Source organism: Tupaia chinensis, unplaced genomic scaffold (genome assembly GCF_000334495.1).
Source record: "Tupaia chinensis unplaced genomic scaffold, TupChi_1.0 Scaffold144262_1, whole genome shotgun sequence".
NCBI lineage: Eukaryota > Metazoa > Chordata > Mammalia > Scandentia > Tupaiidae > Tupaia > Tupaia belangeri.
Genome location: NW_006204120.1, coordinates 3,031,938 through 3,052,157, shown reverse-complemented (window position 1 = coordinate 3,052,157; position 20,220 = coordinate 3,031,938). Strand labels below are relative to the sequence as shown.

At 42.9% G+C, this 20,220-nt stretch overlaps 1 long non-coding RNA gene and 2 pseudogenes across 1 annotated transcript in view; all 3 read right to left on the bottom strand.

The window, feature by feature from the left end:
* Positions 1-1,970: 1,970 nt before the first annotated feature.
* On the bottom strand, positions 1,971-3,270 carry LOC106733628 (heterogeneous nuclear ribonucleoprotein A1-like; annotated as a pseudogene).
* Positions 3,271-6,415: 3,145 nt separating this feature from the next.
* LOC102502243 (uncharacterized) overlaps positions 6,416-20,220 on the bottom strand; it is a 64,572-nt gene continuing 50,767 nt past the window's right edge. The window contains exons 2-6 of the long non-coding RNA XR_337107.1: positions 12,031-12,108; positions 10,854-10,952; positions 9,990-10,194; positions 8,507-8,610; positions 6,416-6,491 (exon numbers count right to left, since the gene is read on the bottom strand). This is a non-coding gene — a long non-coding RNA (uncharacterized LOC102502243). The remainder of the gene's footprint in view (positions 6,492-8,506; positions 8,611-9,989; positions 10,195-10,853; positions 10,953-12,030; positions 12,109-20,220) is intronic.
* Positions 16,888-17,891, bottom strand: LOC102501398 (protein SGT1 homolog pseudogene; annotated as a pseudogene).

The window sequence follows — 20,220 nt, the reverse complement described above, 5'->3', positions numbered from 1 at the left end:
AATCTCTCAAAAAAAAAAAAAAAAAATCCAGAAGGTGGAGGATCATTGCGGAGGGGCCTGCCCTTTGGGTAGGCTTAGTTAAAAAGGCAAAAGTCTGTGTTTGTTCTTGTCAGCTTACTCACTCTGAGGGAAGCCAACACCATGCTGACACTCAGGCAACCTGTGGAGAAGTCCTGAGGAGAGATGTTCATGCATAAAAGGGCCCCATGGAGAGAAACCAGCTTGCACTCAGACATTAGCTACGTGAGCGAGCCATCTTGGAAGTATCTCCTCCAGCCCCAGTCAAGATTTCATGTGAGTTCAACTCCCTACTCTCTCCTTTTTTTTTTTTTTTTAATAGAAGTTTTTGCCTTAGGATCTGTGCACTTGCAGAAGAAAGAAAGAGACATGGTGAGACAGAAAGTGAGAAATCATCCCCCATGGAGGATAGCCAAACCACAATCCCTTCTCCTCTATTCTCTTCCCAGGATCCTAGGCACGCACGCACATGTGCCCAGCATGATTTTCCAGCCACCCCAGTCCAGGATTTTAACTGTGGTCGGCCATGTGAGAGTCCAGTGACTGCATCATCTGCTGGTCCCCAACTCCCTAGTCTTTGACTCCTCTAGCTGAGGACCAGCCATCACAGAGCAAAAATAAGCAGCAACAGATAACTAATTCAGGCTCCCTTTGTCAATATGTGGGTGTGTTGGTGTTGGGAGAAACACCTCTCCATGCTTCTTCAAAATCTCCTGTTAGCACTCAAGAGGCAAGTGGAATAGCACCTAGGAAATACTTGAAAAATCTTCCCAGAGGGACCTGAATCAGCCAAAGTTATATTGTGTATGAAAGAAATGACAATTTCATAAATAGAAGCAGATTAAGAATACTTCTTTCTTTCTTTCTTTCTTTCTTTCTTTTTTTTTTTGGAGAGGTTTTTTCCTATAGGGCGTGTGTGCTCGCCAGAAAGACAGAGAGAGACAGAGAGACAGAAAGCGATAAATCAGCCCTTAGGGGGGATGGTCACGCTGCAATCCCTTCTCCTCCATTCTCCTCTCAGGGTCTTGGGCATGCACACAAACGTGCCCAGCATGAGTTTAAGCAACTGAGTCTGGGACTTGAACCACAGTGAATGACATGGGAGTCCAGTGATGTAACCATTACACCAACTGCTGGTCCCAAGAATGCTTCCTTTAAACAGACCTGCTACTGAGGCAGGAAGAAACCACAAAATAGAAGCAGGCAAGAAGCCTGAAGCATCTGTCTACGTGGCTAGATAGAAAAAGCAATGAGGACAGAAAATTCCCCACCCCCGGTAATGTAGGTGGGATGATTTCCAGTGAAGAATTGCTTACCTGATGAAGCCTCGTATGATACAGCCAATGGGGGATGAAAGCAGTCAGTAGACCCAGATAATGATCTTGACCCAGGTTAAGGAATTACAAATTCCATGAAAAGTAACTATGGGAGCCCTGAAATCACTCCTTCTCTCTCGGCTCAGGCCACTCCGACCTCTGGGGTGGGGTGGGGGGGTGAGGGGGGAAAGGAGTGCTTTTGCTTGTACTTAATGAACTACCCTTTGCTTTCACTGTTGGTGCGTTTCATTCAATTCTGTCCCGGAAACACTGAGAACCTGGACATCACCGAAACCATCCCACAACACTGGCAACTAGATAAGTAAGTTCATTTAGTATACAGTCCCCAAATATTCATAGTGCAACAAGGGCCAACTGAAACATAATCCAATTAAAAAAAAACCATTTATTCAGCGTCATGATCAGACTATTACATTTAGCAATCAACAGCATGGGTCCAAAAAAAAAAAATCTTCATTAAAGCCCTTTGTTGGAATGCTTTACACTTTCCACAGAACAGAAACTAAAATAACCTGTTATACAATTAATCATAAATACTGTCCTAGTAATTTTGCCCATACACATGAGTACTGTCTAAAACACGTCTTCTTTGTAGCAGGTAGGCCCTGCCACCACTGTGCTTGGTTGAATTCACACATCTGTTGTAACCTGTAGCTTCCCTGTCACTTCTCTGGCTCTCCTCTCCTGCTAAGCTTTGTTTCCTGGCTGTTAATTAAAACCTTCTGCCACTGCCATAGCTAGTGCTGCTGCTGGAATCACCATAGTTACCTTGATTTCGTGGTTGGCAAAGTATTGGCCTCCACCTCCATAAGGGCCAGAGCTTCTGCCTCCAAAGTTGCCACCCTTCATGGGTCCAAAATTTGAAGACTGATTGTCGTAGTTGCCGAAATCATTGTAGCTTCCACCACCTCCAAATTGCTTCCATCATTACCAAATCCATTATAGCCATCCCCACTTCCACCGTATCCACCACCACCAAGGCTCCACCAAAGCTACCATGACCACTGAAGTTTCCACCACGACCAAAGTTGTCGACCAGAACCCCTTCGACCTCTAGGGCTGGAGGAAGCACTAGTCATTTCTTGTTTGGACAGGGCTTTCCTTACTTCACAGTTGTGGCCGTTCACAGAATGGTATTTCTGAATGACAATCTTATCTACAGTCATAATCATCAAAGGTCACAAAAGCAAAGCCCCTCTTTTTGCCACTGCCTCGGTCAATCATGATTTCAATCACTTTTATTTTACCATACTGTTCAAAATAATCTCTTAGGTGATGTTCTTCAGTGTCTTCTTTAATGCCACCAACAAATATCTTTTTCACAGTGAAGTGGGCACTCTTGAGACAATCCTCTTCGGTTCCACAATTCTTCTATCCGTCTTGTGTGGCCTTGCATTCATGGCTGCATTTACCTTCTCCTCAGTGGCATATGTGACAAACCCAAAGCCCCTGGAGCACTTGGTGTTTGAGAGGTTTTTTGTTTTCGCTATAGGGCGCATGCGCTCGCCAGACAGACAGAGAGAGACATAGAGACAGAAAGCGAGAAATCACCCTCCAGGGGGGATGGTCACTCCGCAATCCCTTCTCCTCCATTCTCCTCTTGGGATCTTGGACACGCACACACACGCGCCCGGCGTGAGTTTTAAGCCACTGGGTCTGGGATGTGAACCATGATCGACTACATGGGAGTCCAGTGACATAGCCATTACGCCAACTGTTGGTTCCCAACGCTTGGTGTTTGGATCTCGCATTACCACGCAGTCTGTGAGCATTTCCCATTGCTCAAAATGGCTCCTCAGGCTCTCATCGGTTGTTTCAAAGCTCAACACTCCAATAAAGAGTTTCCGCAGCTGTTCTGGCTCTTTGGGAGACTCCGACTTAGACATGACGGCAGTGGAAAGTGAGAGTTCAACGATCCTTCCTTGGCGGCGTCCACAGGCGGAAAGCACATAATCCAATTTTTAAATCTTAATGAATAAAACAAGATAGTTAACACCATAGGAAAATCCATGTTTTTACATGGAAATATTTTTTAGAGGTTTGAGATGTATGTTTAGCCCCTTGCTTTTCAAAGTATGGTTCCTGGACCAACAATATTACATCATCCCAGAACTTTGTTAAGAAATGAAACTTAGGGACCAGCAGGTGGTGTAGTGGTTACCAACTGTCCTTAGACTCCCACAAGGCTGCCTGCACTTCAAGTCCCAGACCTGGTGTCTAGAAATTCACGCCATGCATGCTAAGATCCCAGGAGAAGAATGGAGAAGGGACTGTGGTGTAGCCATCCCCTTTTGGGGGAAGAGTGATTTCTCATTTTCCCTCTCATTGTCTCTGTCTCTCCCTCTCTTTCTCTGGCAGGCACACGCCCTAAGGCAAAAACCTCTTTAAAAAAAGAAGAAGAAATAAAACTTAAGAACCTTATTTCAGACTTACAGAATCACCATTCTTTTTTTTTTTTTTTGGGGGGGGAGGGTTTCTACAGGGCACATGTGCTCCCTGGAGAGAGACAGAAAGAGGGAAAGTGAGCAATTACCCCTGAGGGAGAGACAGAAAGCGAGAAATCACCCTCCAGGGGGGATGGTCACTCCGCAATCCCTTCTCCTCCATTCTCCTCTTGGGATCTTGGACACGCACACACACGCGCCCGGCGTGAGTTTTAAGCCACTGGGTCTGGGATGTGAACCATGATCGACTACATGGGAGTCCAGTGACATAGCCATTACGCCAACTGTTGGTTCCCAACGCTTGGTGTTTGGATCTCGCATTACCACGCAGTCTGTGAGCATTTCCCATTGCTCAAAATGGCTCCTCAGGCTCTCATCGGTTGTTTCAAAGCTCAACACTCCAATAAAGAGTTTCCGCAGCTGTTCTGGCTCTTTGGGAGACTCCGACTTAGACATGACGGCAGTGGAAAGTGAGAGTTCAACGATCCTTCCTTGGCGGCGTCCACAGGCGGAAAGCACATAATCCAATTTTTAAATCTTAATGAATAAAACAAGATAGTTAACACCATAGGAAAATCCATGTTTTTACATGGAAATATTTTTTAGAGGTTTGAGATGTATGTTTAGCCCCTTGCTATTCAAAGTATGGTTCCTGGACCAACAATATTACATCATCCCAGAACTTTGTTAAGAAATGAAACTTAGGGACCAGCAGGTGGTGTAGTGGTTACCAACTGTCCTTAGACTCCCCCAAGGCTGCCTGCACTTCAAGTCCCAGACCTGGTGTCTAGAAATTCACGCCATGCATGCTAAGATCCCAGGAGAAGAATGGAGAAGGGACTGTGGTGTAGCCATCCCCTTTTGGGGGAAGAGTGATTTCTCATTTTCCCTCTCATTGTCTCTGTCTCTCCCTCTCTTTCTCTGGCAGGCACACGCCCTAAGGCAAAAACCTCTTTAAAAAAAGAAGAAGAAATAAAACTTAAGAACCTTATTTCAGACTTACAGAATCCCCATTCTTTTTTTTTTTTGGGGGGGGGAGGGTTTCTACAGGGCACATGTGCTCCCTGGAGAGAGACAGAAAGAGGGAAAGTGAGCAATTACCCCTGAGGGCGGATGGCTGTGCCACAATCCCTTCTCCATTTTCCTTCTGAGATTTTGGGCAAACATGCACACACACTCTGCATGATTTTCAAGTTGCTGGGTCTGGGACTTGAACCACCGGGCCACAGTGGACCATGTGGAAGCCCACTGCCTTAAGCACCACTGCCAGCCCCCAGATCTGCATCTTAACAACATCCCCAGGTGATTCCTGTGCATATGAACGTTGGAGAAGCTCAGTTTAGAATTCTAGCTTCCCCCATTTACTGCAAAATTGTAGATGCATCATTTATTCTCCTGATTTTAGTTTTCCCAGCTGTAAAGGTGGAGAGAGGGATGTATATTAATTTACATATTCATTCATTCGATAATTATTGATGAAATATTCATTGCAACGGAAGTAGAGCAATCAATAGGACAAATCAGCTTTCCAGTTTCCTTCCAGCTCTAAAGTTTTAGATTTCATTAATTCGATTTATTGACAGATAGAATTTCATTTTTCTCTGGCCTTTCTCCCACCGTCTCACGAGAGTAGATACAGTATCAAGCAACTTTGCAATGAAAGGCAAGTGCCAGAGAAAGTGAGCAGGGGAAAAAATCCCTGGAGATCAGAAACCTTCTTTAAAAACTGGAGTAAGAGAATGTGCATGTATATTAAACACCCACTGCGACGGCTGACAGCTTGCTACAAATCCCCATTATAAGGATTCTGAGGTTCTTTGGCTTGACTCACAATTGCTCCACAAATCACTGGGAAATTTCACAGTATTTTAGAAACAGTGAGGTTCTGACAGCATGTCAGAATCTACTGTTATGTTTTTTGAGTTATATCTCTAGCAATAACCCATGGGACATGCTAGGAAAAGTGACATCTATAATTATAAAGCCAAGCCTTGCTGATATTTGCCACCAGCTATAGGGCTAGAAACACTTTTATCTTTTAAGTTCCATTCACAGTCCCTTAGGCAGGAAAAAAGAAAATGGAGAGGAAGATAAAGAGGGATAAAAAGAAGGAAAAACAAGGAGAAAGAGGCAAGTACAACACAATCCTGACTAACCGTGTTCCTGTCAAAGGCACCGACAACCTCAGGCTGCCTGCTTTTGGTCCAGTAAAGGAAAAGCTGGGGAAAAGTTGCGATGGCATAACGTCACAGGACTCCCGACAAGTCGACTGCAGTTCGAGTCCTGGACCCAGTGGCTTAAACCTCACACTGAGCATGTGTGTGTGCGTGTGTGCCCAAAATCCTGAAAGAAGAATGGAGAAGAGGGGATTGCGGTGTGACCCTCTTTCCTGGAGGTGATTTCTCACTTTCTGTCTCTTTCTATCTCTCTGGCAAGCAAATGTACCCTATAGCAAAAATCTCTCCCCCCCAAAATAAATAAAATAGGAAAAGCTAAAGCCATTGCTTTAAAATCTCATTTCCTTCCCTCAGAGGTTAAATTTCCAAAGCAACTCTTTTTCAAAGAAGGAAAACTTGATTTGCAAGACAAGATACTTTGTTGATTTTACAAAATTGCTCCTTTATTGACCCTTGAAAATAGTATTCCTCTTCTTTGTCCGTAGGAGAAACAGAGTGTAGTAACATCTTCAGTCCTGTAAATTTCCATCAGTATGTTTAAACAACACAATTTGGATGATCGTCAGCAGAGAAATGTTGATAACCACTGTGTATTGGTACTTTTATGTCTTAATGAGCGCCTGACACATACTAATATCAAAAAACATATCAATAAATATTCGTTAAATTAATAAATGATCGTGTTCAGAAAATACCATTGAGCCCCCATCTGTCAAAGACTCAGCAGTTGGTTATATGACCAGTCACCACCTACTCCTTCAGCAAGGCTGCTCTAATGAAAAGGCATCACGTTGATTTATATCCTTTAGTTCCAGTTGGGCTCTGAGATTGCTCAGTATTATGGTCTTTTAGGAGGCAAGATTGTTTAAAAAAAAAAATCACAGTGCTGGGGGCCAGCAGGTGGTATAGTGGTTAAGGCACTGAACCCCCACATGGCCAACCACAGTTTGAGTCCCAGACTCGGCAGCTTGAAACTCACACCAGGTACATGTGCATGTGTGCCCAAAATTCTGAGCGAACAGATGAGAAGAGATTGCGGTATGGCCAATGCCCCTGGGGTGGGGGGTGATTTCTTACTTTCTGTCTCTCTCTCTGGCAAGCACATGCACCCTATATTAAAAACTCTACTAAAGCAAAAAAGAAATACTGGGCAAAGCAAACACATAAAGACCAAATGTCTGTGTGACCGCAAAATTCTCTTGAACCAGACATTCAATAATGAGCTCAGTCTGTGAGTTTCAAATCATAACAAACAGGCAGTGCCTGAAGCTCAAAAGCTTGTGTGTGTGTGTGTGTGCACACACACGCGTGTGTGAGCAATGGCTTCTGAAGCACACGTTTACAAAAGTACATGCTTCTAAGAAGCTGGCTGAGTGTTTTATGTTCACTACATGCTCATTAGTAATTGCTCTGGTTTCTCTGCTTTACTTCTTTTTTTTTTTTCCCTCCCATCTTAAGGATGCAATTAAATCCTAGTTCCTGGAGGTTTATGCTTTCTGTCTCTCTCTCTGGCAAGCACATGCACCCTATATTAAAAACTCTACTAAAGCAAAAAAGAAATACTGGGCAAAGCAAACACATAAAGACCAAATGTCTGTGTGACCGCAAAATTCTCTTGAACCAGACATTCAATAATGAGCTCAGTCTGTGAGTTTCAAATCATAACAAACAGGCAGTGCCTGAAGCTCAAAAGCTTGTGTGTGTGTGTGTGTGTGTGCACACACACGCGTGTGTGAGCAATGGCTTCTGAAGCACACGTTTACAAAAGTACATGCTTCTAAGAAGCTGGCTGAGTGTTTTATGTTCACTACATGCTCATTAGTAATTGCTCTGGTTTCTCTGCTTTACTTCTTTTTTTTTTCCCTCCCATCTTAAGGATGCAATTAAATCCCAGTGACTGGTGGTTTCTGCAAGAGAGAAAGAGAGATAAACAACACCTGACCCCATGTGATCTGCTGCATGAATAGAGATCAGGGTTTCATTTTCTAGCAACTGGATTTGGGATGGTTGCTAAGGAGACTATTGGCATCTCGGTGTCCTAGGTGCCCTTTTGCTTGGGAAGAATTACAGCAGCTTTGCCTGTTACTTTCCCAGAGAGGAAACTTGAAAACTCATTAGGGAAGCCTACATTTTAAGATTCCGCTGGTCCCTTTAATGTTTTGAGTGTCTCTGGCCTTGGAGGTAACTCGTGCACACATCGCATCTCAATGAATGCACTTTCAGAAAGGACAATGCAGCTTTGTTAAAGCTAAAGAAGCCTGAGAGCTCAGGCTCTGGAGACCAAATTCTCTGCCCCAGCATGTGGCACAGGCCTGTTTTGTTATTTGTTGCTTTGTTTTGGTTTTTTAAAGCTGCCTACTCCCTAAAGGTCAGAGTCAGGAGACCAACATTAATTCCAGCCTCATTTCTAACAAGCTGTATGACCCTGCACAAGTATCCTCTTTGATCCTCAGTGTTTTTATCCTCAAAGTGGAAGAACAGTAATTCCTCATGATGTTGTTTGTGAGGATTAAAAAAGATGAGAACATACTGTCCAAAGTAAATTGCAAAGCCAGGTATGGTTTTCCAGGGGCACAGACTTGAAGGACTTTAGCCACCAGCATGGTTTTTAAGGAACCCACAGGATCAGTACTCCTAGAAAGAAGAAGAAAGCAGGATAAGTGGAGGAAAAGTTGAATTATGAATGGATGTAGTCCTAACAACAGCCTCAGCCAACCCGAGATGAGCTCTGAAGATAGAATGGCTATTTGGGGTGGTTTTGAATAGGACAAACTTCTTTCTTTCCCCTCTGAATGTCTGTGTCTCTCCGAAATTTATGTGTTGGAGTCCTGACCCCTATTGTCACGTTATTCGGGAGGAAATGAGACTTAGACGAGGTCATGAGAATAGGGTGCTCACAATGGAAATAGTGTCCTTATGAGAAGAGAAAGAGACTAGAGCTTTCTTATTTTCCACCACATGAGGACACACTGAGAAGGTGGGGCATCTACAAGTAACGGAAGAGGACCCACACCAAGACCTCAACTACGCTGCCACCCTGACCATGCACTTCAGCCTCCAGAACTGTGAGAAAAGAAATGTCTGTGGTTTAAGACACCCCATCTATGGTAGATTATAGCGTCCTGACAAAGATAGCCCCCATCAGTCAGTTATTGGATGTGCTCTGCCCGGGAAGGAACAGAACCTTTGCCCACATTGAGTAATCCTTGAAGAGGCTCATCTGGTGGAGGCTCTGTGGACAGTTCATCTCAGTGGAAATCACAAGCAATATTACTGCTTCTTAGTCCTCCCTAAAACGAAACCTCACTCGGGCCATTTTATGTCGGACCTAAAAACAAGCTCACCGAGACCAGCAGATGGCATAATGTACTTGTTGCTGGACTCCCATGTAGTTAACCACGGTTTAAGTCCTGGATCTGGCGGCTTAAAATTCGCACCAGGCATGTGTGCATAAGTCCTAAGAGAATGGAGGAGAAGCGATTGTGGTGTGGCCATTCCCCACAGGAGGGTATTTCTCTCTTTCTGTCTTTCTGTCTCTGTCTCTCCAGTGAGTGCACATGCCCTATAGTCAAAAAAAATCTAAACAAACAAACAAATAAAAACAAACAAACAAGCAAAAAAAAAAACACAAGTTCATGAGACTAGCAATTAGTATAATGGCTATGTCACTGGACTCCCATGTAGTCGACCGCGGTTCGTGTCCCGGCCCCGGTGGCTTAAAACTCATGTGGGGCGCGTGTGTGTGCGTGCCCAAGATCCCGAGAGGAGAATAGAGAAGAAGGGATTGCAGCGTGGCCATCCCCTCTGAGGGTTGATTTCTCGCTTTCTGTCTCTATGTCTCTGTCTCTCTGGTGAGTGCACGTGCCCTATAGCAAAAACCTCTCCAAAAAAAACCCAAAAAAACCCCACAAGCTCATTAGTGACTTCACATTTCACTGGTATTGTTTACCACTATTTGGCTCTAATCCCCTCTCTTTTTGCATAAATCCTTTTAAACAGAGGTTCTTAATTACCTTTTTCTCTGCAAGACATCCAGAGATACACACGTCTATGAGTCATTGTGGTTTTTTCCACTTGGGATTTTTTTCACCAGGTGAGAAGCGTGACCTGATGAACTCAGTCCTCTCAAAGCACTGTATGGTGGTGCAGAACAAGTGTTCGATCACATTCATTCCATGTGGACTTTAACTCGTACTTTCCAGTCTTGGGGGCAATTCACTGACAACAAAAACAAATGGATTTGAGTGGACAAGTACTGTGATACAATTTGCGCTTTAGAAATATTTCTCATGCAAGGGCCAGCAGATAGTGTGGTGGTTAAGGTGCTAGAGTCCCGCGTGGCTGACTGCAGTTAGAGTCCTATACCTGGTGACTTGCTTTTTTGCTTCCCCTCCCCCCCAGTCAAATAAAAAAATAATAATAAATAAAATTAAACAGATAAAATAATTTAAAAAAAAATAGTTCTCATACTAAAATGTGAACCAAGTGGGGAGAACTAGGAGCAAGGAGGTTATTGAATGACTTCCAGTTAAACATGGTACATTGATGGCATATTTATTTCCTCTTTTCCAAATTCCTATTAAAAGAATTCCACATGTAAAAACAAAACAAAACAAAACAAAAACGAAAAAAAGAACAAATAAAATATTTGAACAGTCAATAGAAGATAAAAGAATTCAGTACCATTTTGGAAGTCAGAAAATGCTCAGAAGAGTGGAAACTGACTTAATAGGGAGGAGAAAGGTATAGCCTAGGTGTGCTTAGCTGCAAGTCATGGAATATATAACAAGCAGAAACTTCAGTGGATTAGGACTTATTTTTCTCATGTCACCAGAGGCCCAAGGAAAGTGGCTGTAGGCATTGATTCAGCTACTCACCCAAGCCAGTTTCTGTCTTTCCACTCAGCCGTCCTTAGCTTGTTGACTTTTGGTCGACTCATGGTCACAAGTTGGTCACTCCAGCTCCAGATATCATATCTGCATTCAAGAACAGGTAAAAGGGAAGCTTCATGGCAGTCTGTCTCTTTTGACTGTGAAATCAAGCACATTTTGAAGTCTCTCTAGTAGACTATGTGCTTATATTTGAGTGAAAGTGGTTGTGTATTCTCATGGCTACAAGGGAGGTGAGGTGCCTGGCTATCTCAAAGGCAATTGATGTCGTGTGAGCAAGGAAGAAGGGGCCCTTGATACAGTACGTCTCTCACACCCCCGCCCCGTTCCCCCATCTTTTTTTCTTAAGCAAAAGGACAAAGGCTCTGGATCAGGGGATATCAGGGTTTGCAGAAGGTAGGACTAAAAATCCAGACGGAAAGGAGGATTTTGCATGTGGCACAGTGGCACCCCACGGAGATGGCCTAGCTCCCAGGATGCCAGCAGCCATGTATACCATCCAGGCAAGAACCTGAAGGGTCTCTTCCTAGAAAAAAGGAGACATCTCCAGAGAACAGACCTCCTGATACTCACTGCCTGTCTCTGCTCCTTTTCTAAGTCCTAAAGGTTAATGAAAAAGGAACTAGTGAGTGCTGTTTCTAGTGAAATAACTTGACCAAAGGCTTAACATTTTAGCAAACCAGATCAGATCCTGTTTTGTAACAAGCATTTGCATAATAGACTATAGCGATGGTGCTCTAGAGAAGACAAGAACTCTGAGAAAAACAAAACAAAACTACTATTGAAGAAATCAAACCCTTTCAGTCTGGTCAGGGTCAGACATTGTAATAGTCCTTGTATAATGGCCTATAATAAGGGACCTAACTGATTTTTTTTTTCTTTTGGAGAGATTTTCACTGTAGGGCGCGTGCGCTCGCCAGACAGACAGAGAGAGACATAGAGACAGAAAGCGAGAAATCACCCCCCAGGGGGGATGGTCACGCCGCAATCCCTTCTCCTCCATTCTCCTCTCAGGATCTTGGGCACGCACCCACACGCGCCCGGCGTGAGTTTTAAGCCACTGGGTCCGGGACACGAACCGCAGTCGACTACGTGGGAGTCCAGCGACATAGCCATTATGCTAACTGCTGGTTCCCCAGGGACCTAACTGATTTGAGAGAATTACCTTGCTAGAGCCTCCCAGGCATCTTGTCCTTGGCACAGAAACGTCAGTCATCAACCTGAATCCTCAATCTTAACCTGTCTGAAAATAAACATTGCTTTTCTGGGTCAAATAATTAAAATCATACCCCTAGTAAGAAATAAAAATAAGAAATAAGCCGTAGGTATAGAGAAGGATAAAGAAACTGATGAATAAATGTAGATATAATGAAACATATGTTTAAACCCATAATATTAATACTTTATCATCTGCTTATTATGAGTGGTCTGATCAATTTTGTAATTATTACAATATATAAATATTTTACTTACTTTTGAAGTAATTACTGCCTTTAAAGTACTCTTAGGCATTAGACTTGCAAAGAATTTAAATGACTAGATTTGCAATTAGTGTTTGAATGCTTCGAGAAAACTCATTTGTAAAATTATGACTTTGATTTATTAGCTGTATAAGTAGTTTGTATTTAACTTTTTTTTTTTTTTTTACTTTGGTCTACATTTATTTTATGCTGACTTTAATCCCGTGCCATAAGGTTTTGTTTCTTCAGTTTCTTCTGGGATATCTTTTTCTTCTGTGCAACTTCCTCTTCCAGTTTAGGAGCAATTTGCTCCTTTTTGATCAGGATCATCTCGGTGTGGCAGGAGGAGCTCACGTATGGGTTAATCCTCCCATGAGCTTTGTACATGCGACGGTGCATCTTGGGTGCCTTGTTCACCTGAAAGTGCTCCATGACCAGAGAATCTACCCTTAACCCCTTAAGTTCAGCATTAGTTTCTGCATTTTTAAGCATGTGCAGCAAAAATTCAGCACTCTTTTTGGGCCGCCGACCTTGTGTCCAGCCCCACTGCTTAGCCTGGACACATCTACCAACTCCACCATTGTAATGACGGAATGGCACACACTGCTTCTGTAAAGTGACATCCTTCAGATACTTGGTGGCTTTTCAGCTATGCATACCCTTGATGGCCTGGGAAGTTTCACAAGTGTTCTTAAAGTGAACATGAAGATTTGAACTTCTTGATTTGCGTGACTTTCTGGGGTTCAGGCTGCTTATGAGAAGAGGAAGCTAAAGGAACATTACTAACATGTTAATAAATCAGAGATTAGACAAAGTACAAGGAACAGGGAGTATTTTCCTCCAGGACGTGAAACCTAGAGATAGTTCAACAAGGAGACTTTGAATCAAGATGCACACACTGGGAACCAGCAGTTAGCGTAATGGCTATGTCACTGGACTCCCCTGTAGTCGACCGCGGTTCGTGTCCTGGACCCGGTGGCTTAGAACTCACGCCGGGCATGTATGCGTGCGTGCCCAAGATCCCGAGAAGAGAATGGAAGAGAAGGGATTGTGGTGTGGCCACCCCCCTGGGGAGGGGACTTCTCCCTTTCTGTCTCTTTGTCTTTCTGGCGAGCGCACACGCCCTACGGCAAAAAAATTCTCAAAAAATAAACATTTGATTACCTTCAAATACTTCTTGTTCCTTTTCTTTTTTAAAATTTCTTTTTTATTTTATTTACATATGTATTTTAAAAGTTTATTTGTTTACTTATTCCATGAGTAAGAGAGAGAGAGTGAACCAACAGGGTCTTAACACCACAATTCCCCCCTCACCTTCTGCCAGCACTGGATCATGGACAAGTGTGTGCCGGGAGTACTCAGAAAGGTCTCCTGCCTTGAATCTGGAACCTTCCCATATGGGATTGCTTCACAGAGCACCATGATCTCCTGCCGTGCCATCATCTGGCCCCTTTCTTGCTCCTTTTTGATCCATTTCTTCCTCCTCTAAGCAAACTTGGTCTGCATTCCATTCCTACGGATTGATTGTATTTTCTGGAATTTATATAAATGGAGTCACAAGGTATGTCCTCTTTTGTCTTACACTCTTTTTTTTTTCCCCCAAGAGATTTTGGTATTGGACTCACATCCTCACTGGCAAGACAAATACAGAGAGATAGAAAGTGATTAATTCCCCCCCGCCAGGGGGGATAGCCACGCTGAAATCCCTTCTTCTCCAGTCTCCTCTTGGGATTTTGTGCATGCATCTACACGCGCCTGGCATGAGTTTCAAGCTGCCAGGTCTGAGATTCGAATTGTAGTTAATCACGTGGGTGTCTAGTGCCTTAACCACTATGCCACCTGCTAATGCCTGTCTTAAGTCTTTTAAACACTCTAATTATTTTGAGATTCATCTATGTTTTTGCATATATCAATAAATTTTTCTTTTATATTGCCGAGTAGTGTTCCATTATATGAATATATCACAGATTGTTCATTAATTCACAAATTAATGGACATTTGAGATATTGGAAATAAAATGCAACTAACATTTGTGTAAAAGTCTTTTTTTCCCTAAAAGGAGTATTTAACTTTATTTACTTATTTTTAATTTGACAAGAGAGGGACAAAGTGTGTAAAGCGTGTATGCGAGAGAGAGAGGGAAAATGAGAAAGCAAGCTGCCACATCCGGGGCTCGAACTGTGGTTGCCCATACGGGAGTCTAGCACCTTCAACCACCATGCCACCTGCGAGTCCTGATGTGAAAAAGTCTTTATGTGTATATATGCATTCACTTCTCTTGGATAAATACCTAAGGTTGGAATGGTTGGGTCATAAGCTAGATATATGTATAACTTTTTTTTTTTTTTTTGGAGAGTTTTTTGCTATAGGGCGCGTGCGCTCGCCAGAAAGGCAGAGAGACACAGAGAGACAGAAAGCAAGAAATCATCAGCCGGGGGGATGGCCACGCCACAATCCCTTCTCCTCCATTGTCCTCTTGGGATCTTGGGCACACATGCACATGCGTCCAGTCTGAGTTTAAGTCACCGGGTCCAGGGCTCAAACCGCGGTTGACACCATGGGAATCCAGTGACATGGCCATTACTAACTGCTGGTCCCATGTATAACTTTTTAAAAAGATTTTTGCCATATGATGTGTGTATTTGCCAGAGAAACAGAGAGAGTGAAAGTGATAAATCACCCCTTCCCTCCCAGGGAAGATGGTCATACTACAATCCCTTCTCCTCTATTCTCTTGGGATTTGGGGTATGCACACACACATATCCAGTGTGATTTTCAAGCTGCCGGGTCCAGAACTCGAACCATGGTTGACCATGTGGGAATCCAGCATTTTAACCACCATGCCACCTGCTGGCCCTGGTATACATATAACTTTTAAAGAAACCTTTTTCAAAGTGGTTGTTTCTTTCTATATTTCTACCAACATTGTGTAATAGTTCCAATTGCTCTGCATCCTTGGAAAAGTTGGTATGATCAGTTTTTATACTTTAAGCTATTCCAGCGAGTGTATGTTTCATTGTGGTTCTAATTTGCATTTTCCCAATGACTAATGATATTGAACATCTTTTGCATACTTATTTGCTATCCATATATCCTCTTTTTAAAAGTGCTTATTCAAATATTTTGCCTGCTTTGGAGAGGGTTGTTTATCTTGTATTATTGAGTTGCAAGGGTTCTTAATATATTCTAGACACAAATTCTTTATTTTTAATTGTTGTTTTGTTTTGATTTAAAGAGATTTTTGCTATGGGGCATGTGCACTCACCATAGAGACAGGGAGAGACACGGAATGAAGGCAAGAAATTACCACCCCGTAGGAGATGGCCATGCTGCAATCCCTTCTCCTCCATTCTCCCCTTGGGATTTTGAGCATGCATGCACACGTGCTCAGTGTGAGTTGTAAGCCACCAGGTCCAGGACATGAACTGTGGTCGACTATGTGGGAGTCCAGCAACGTAACCATTACACCATCTGTTGGTCCCCAGACACAAATTCTTTATCAGATTCATATTCTGTGAATATTACCTCTCAGTCTGCAGCTTGATTTTTATTTTCTTCTTCTTCTTCTTTTTTTTTTTTTTAAAGCTTTTGCCATAGGGCCTGTGCACTTGCCAGAGATAGTGAGAAGGAAAGTGAGAAATCACCTTTCGGGGGGATGGCTATGCCACAGTTCCTTCTCCATTTTCCTCTTGAAATTTTGGGCATGCACATGTGTCTGGTATGATTTTCAAGGCTCCAGGTCTGGGACTGGAACCACATTAGCCTATGAGGGAGTCTAGTGCTTTAACCACCACACCACCTGCTGTCCCCCTTTATTGTTGAATTCTTAGCTGTGTATTTTTTTTTTTTTGAGAGGTTTTCGCTATAGGGCGCGTGCGCTCGCCAGACAGACAGAGAGAGACATAGAAACAGAAAGCGAGAAATCACCCCCCAGGGGGGATGGCCACGCCACAATCCCTTCTCCTCCATTCTCCTCTTGGGATCTTGGGCACGCACACACACACGCCCGGCGTGAGTTCTAAGCCACTGGGTCCAGGACGCGAACCGCGGTCGACTACGTGGGAGTCCAGCAACATAGCCATTACGCTAACTGCTGGTTCCTTTAGCTGTGTATTTTAAAAGCAAAAATCTTTACTTTCAATAAAGACCAATTTATCAAAATTTTATCTTACAATTTATGCTTTGTCCCTTACCTATGAAATAGTTGCCTACATAGGCTTGCTATGATTTTTCTCTTGTTTCCTCTGAAAAGCTTTATAGTTTTCACTCTTACATTAAGTATATGGTTAATTTCCAGTGAATTTTCATTTATGATGTTAGATAAATGTTCATTATTTCCTGTTGTTTTACCTTGTTTTGTTGCATATGACAATCCCATTGTTTTAAAAAGCATCATTAATTGAAGAGATTATCTATTCCCCCCCTGGAATGGTCTTGGCACATTTGTCAGATCAGTTGACCATAATTGTCCTAATTGACCTTATCTTTGTTCTGTCCCATTGATCTGTATGTTTAGCTTTCGTCTACCTCACTATCTTTTTCATAGCAAATTAATTTATTCACTATTTTTTCCATTCCATATCGTCAGGAAGATTGATTTCAACTTTCCTTTTACCTACATCAGACAATTGGTACTCAACAACTGTACTACCAGTCTCCATAAATGGTTTGTTCATGGCATGTTTCACTTCGTCAGAATCGTCTGAAGAGATCTTCTGCAATAATTTGTTTAAAGCTGCATCTCCCTCCAACTTCTCACCCTCTTCTTCTTTGATCTTGCCTACCAATTTATCCTAGTTTCTTGTACAGTGAGATGACGATGGATACAGGTTCTTTACATCCGCGATGAACTGTTGTGCTTAGGCACATCTCCTTGCCCTTCTAGTTTTTCCTCTGTTTTTTTTTTTAAACTTAAATCTTTGTTGAAAGCACTTTAAATATGCTCTGTTCTGGTATTACAGGGTAAAGAAGTCCTGATTTCAAATTGTAATCCTCTCCAGAAGGAAATTCGACCAAAGCAGACAACTCTTTTTCTGAACATTCCACATTTACTGCACTCTTCTGAACATTCTTGAACATAAGTGTAATAATTACTTGGGATTCTGTCTGATACCAGTCATCCTTGATTTTTGACTGCTGAGTCTGATGGGATGCAGAATGATTCACCTCAGGTTCTGATCCTTTCTGAGCATCTTGACACCTCTTAATCCAGACAACAAAATCAGCATCTACACTATCTAATTTCTGTCCTTCTTTAAAAGTTTCTAGAGCAGCAGCACAGTTTTTTTTTTTCATGGTATTCACATATCCCTTTTCTTAGCGTAGCAGTGGGATTATTTGGATTGAGTTCAAGAGACTTCTTTGCATCAGCAATAGCATCACAGTCATTCCCTAGGAGAGCGTGACAATAAGCTCTTTGACAACAATACTGCGCATCATCTGGCTTCTGCTCCAAAGCCTTAATCAGCTCCTCTACCATCACCCGGGGGTCTGCAACCATCAGAGCCTCTGAGAAGCTCTGGAAAAACCTCTGGGCTGGTGCAGGTCCTGCTGCAGCAGCCGCCATCCTTAAGAGTCACTGTTGCTGCTCCCAGAGCTGTTACTACTACGGTTATCACGGCTGCTGCCCTTCCTCACTATCTTATTATTATTATTTTTTTTGGAGAGGTTTTCACTATAGGGAGCGTACACTCGCCAGACAGACAGAGAGACATAGAGACAGAAAGCGAGAAATCACACCCCAGGAGGGATGGTCACGCTGCAATCCCTTCTCCTCCATTCCCCTCTCGGGATCTTGGGCATGCGCGCACACGTGCCCGGCGTGAGTTTTAAGCCACCGGGTCCGGGACGCGAACCGCGGTTGACTACGTGGGGTCCAGCGACATAGCCATTACGCTAACTGCTGGTTCCTATCCCTTCCTCACTATCTTGATTACCATAGTTTATGTAAGGCTTGACATCAGCGTAAGTCCTCCAATTTTGTTAGTCTTTTACATAATTATTTTGGTTATTCAGGTTCTTTGCATTTCCATATGAATTTTAGAAACACCTTGTCAATTACTGCAAAATATTAATCCTATATTCTGCAATCTTCCTAAAACCATAGTATGGTTTGAATGTGTTCTTCAAAATCCATGTATTGAGATCTGGTGGGTCATTGTAATGATATTGAGAGGGTAGAGAATTTATCTGATCATGGTGTTGAAAGATAGGGCCTTTTATAGGGGATTGGGATTATATGAGGTCATCAGGGGTGGCACTCACATAATTGACTCCTGTTAGCTTTCTTTTTTCTTTTTTGAGAGATTTTTGCTATAGGGCATGTGCACTCACCAGAGAGAGAGAGAGAGAGAGAAAGAGAGAGAGAGAAACAGAGAGGATAGAAAGCAAGAAATCACTCCCAGGAGGGATGGCCATGCTGCAATCTCTTCTCCTTTATCCCCTTCTTGGGTTTTTGGGCATGTATGCACACATGGTCAGTGTGAGTTTTAAGCCACCAGGTCCAGGACTAGAACCACAGTCCACTATGTGGGAGTCCAGCAACATAGCCATTATTCCATCTGCTAAACCCACTTTTAAATAAATTTAATAGTTATAGCATGTGCACTTGCCAGAGAGAGACAGAGGGAAAAAGCACCCCACAATGGGGCATGGTCATGCCATAATTCCTTTTCCTCCTCTATTTCTCCATTCTGTCACAACTTTGGGCATACATGCTTATGTGCCTGGCATGCTTTTCAAGCCACTGGGGCTGGAATGTAAACTGTGGTTGGCCATGTGAGATCTTGCTCCCCTAACCACTAAGCTGCAGGGCTAGTCCACTCCTGCTAGTTTTATAAGGAGATACATAGACACAGATACTCTCATTCTTGCTTGGGTTTACCTCACCATGTGATGCCCTGCAATACCTTGGAAACCACCAACAAAAAGACCCTAACCCCCACTTGGGACCAGCAATTAGCATAACGGCTATGTGGCTGGACTCTCATGGAGCCGACCACAGTTCAAGTCCCCGACCTGGTGGCTTAAACTCACACCGGGCGCGTGTGTGTGCGTGCCCAAGATCCCGAGAGGAGAATGGAGGAGAAGGGATTGCGGTGTGACCATCCCCCGGGGGGGTGATTTCTCGCTTTCTGTCTCTCTGTCTTTCTGGCGAGCACATGCGCCCTATACCAAAAAAGAAAAATAAATAAAAGACCCTAACCCTCTTGAGCTTGGACCTCCAAAACCATGATCTATGTAAATCTCTACTCCTCATAAATTACAGAGACTGAGGTTGTTATTAACATCACAGCAGGCTAATACAGCCCAGTAAGTCAGAACATTTGTAACAATTACCTTGTATGTTTTCCTGTCCTTATGGATCATTAGCCAGTGCTACCTGATGCCGAATGTCTGAAACGATTGTTTTATGTATTTTTCTGGCTTTTCTTTGTAGGAAGGAGCAGTTGCTCATTGGCTTAAAGTAAAAGAGTAAATCTGGGCACTTATATTAGTGCAGAGGAAGTTGATAAGATTTTTTACGACTAGTTCTTTGACGTGAGCACACAAATAGGGACTACTAAGTATTTGATTAAGACCGTCAATGTGAAAAATAGAGACCTAAGTGAAATTTAAGAAAAATCTTTACATATTTAAATTAATATGCTCAAGTTACTCAGCACAATAAATATAAGAAAGTACAGATCAAGAGAAAACTCAAAGAGATTCCGAGACAGAACAGGAGACAGGTATCAGGCCATGAATAAAGGATAAGAAACGAAAATGTTACCTGGCTTTTCCATGACCATACTGGAATCAGAAGACAAAAGGTCATCACCTTCAACATTCTGCAAGGACATGATGTTTAACCTAGAGTTCTTTTTTTTTTTTTTTTTTTTGGGGGGTTTTTTTTT